The following is a 694-nucleotide window of genomic DNA, read 5'->3' on the forward strand; positions in this document are numbered from 1 at the left end:
AAAAACGAAAAAAAACATAAAATAGAAGTCAGAGGGGGTTGGGGGTTAGAGGTGATGGTAGGTGGAATTTTTAGAAATGTTTTCCCATCTTTTTCAAGTTAAGTCATTTTCCCCAAATTTCAGGAAAATATGATATGTAGAAAAATATTTTCCAAAATATTTTATGCAACCAAATAATGGAAAATGAGAAAACATTTTCCGTAAATATTTTCATGGTACCAAACACACCCTAAAAGTTTCTGTTTGATATGAATAGTTTACCCATGTGTTTTTAAACTCGCAAAAGATCTTCTAATCGAGGGAAGGTTTGAAAAAATTGTACTAGGTATTACTGAAAACAATTAATAAAGAATAGTCGAGTTACTGTTGAATTAGTACAGTAATATTTCTTTTGTCTACAGAAAAGAAAACATGTAAAATTTTATAAACTCAAGCGAGGAGGGACCATCTTTCAACAACAAATTGGCAAACACATAAATCGGGTTTTCTTTACCAGACTTGGTGGTGCTTCTAGGTGGGAGTGGGTGATTGAAACACGCAGACCGCTAATAATTCAGAGCTACAACGAACCTAGAATTTTAATCTATTAGATTCATCGTGTAATTGTGTGTACTATATCAAAAGCGAATAGATAATCTAAAGTCAGTAAGTTCAGAATTATTGTGATCTTATTAAATGGGTAGATAATTCATTG

The sequence above is a fragment of the Nicotiana attenuata genome, chromosome 7, assembly GCF_001879085.1.
Source record: "Nicotiana attenuata strain UT chromosome 7, NIATTr2, whole genome shotgun sequence".
In the NCBI taxonomy this organism is placed as follows: domain Eukaryota; kingdom Viridiplantae; phylum Streptophyta; class Magnoliopsida; order Solanales; family Solanaceae; genus Nicotiana; species Nicotiana attenuata.